We start from the raw sequence: 802 nt of genomic DNA, 5'->3' as shown, positions 1-802 counted from the left end.
GAAAACACTCAAAGTACACTGAGTGACATCACAGACTGTTACTATTACACTTGTCCCAGACAGTACGGGGAAAACAGTTTTTAGGACTTGCAAAACTTGTCATATACATGTAATAAATGAGTGGTTATAGTATTAGAAACATTATTTTTCAAGTGTTTTAGTTTTAGTTCTTGTCATTTACCTATTAAAACATAGACTAGCCTACTACTTTTTTGTTTGTTGTTTTATTAACTTGTTTTGGGGAGCTCTGATCAATGTGCCTCAGACCCTAATTAGTAACTTATCTTCTTAACAACATTTTAAAAGCATACAGATAGAAGGACAGAACCAAGACCATGTTGTTTTGCTGTAATCAATAATCTTTTTGTGCAATATTTATGTTTAAGCATAGATAAAACCTTAATATTAGTATTAATAATTATTATCATTTATCATTACTATTAATAATTTATTATTATTATTATTAATTGTTGTTATTATTAATTATTATTAATATTATTAAATGATAATAAGATAATTTCGCAATCAAATCGCTGCGTTTTCTCACCCCACCGAGGGGTAAACCACTGACGATATTTCTGTGGATACGAAGCGACTATATGGAACAGTCATCTTTGAACTACTTTCATGTACAGTCGCAATGGACATTAAAAAGTGTTTTAATATACACGGCTGCGTAAAATAATACGCTAAAAAGTCTGTTTTTGTTGATTTATTATCGTTTTATTGCTGACATACAAAGTCAATAACCCCTGTACAACAAGATGGTTTCGTCCAAATCTATAACAGGAACAACCGGTGT

Source organism: Danio aesculapii, chromosome 20, assembly GCF_903798145.1.
Source record: "Danio aesculapii chromosome 20, fDanAes4.1, whole genome shotgun sequence".
NCBI classification, from domain to species: domain Eukaryota; kingdom Metazoa; phylum Chordata; class Actinopteri; order Cypriniformes; family Danionidae; genus Danio; species Danio aesculapii.
This window is presented reverse-complemented; position numbering follows the sequence as displayed.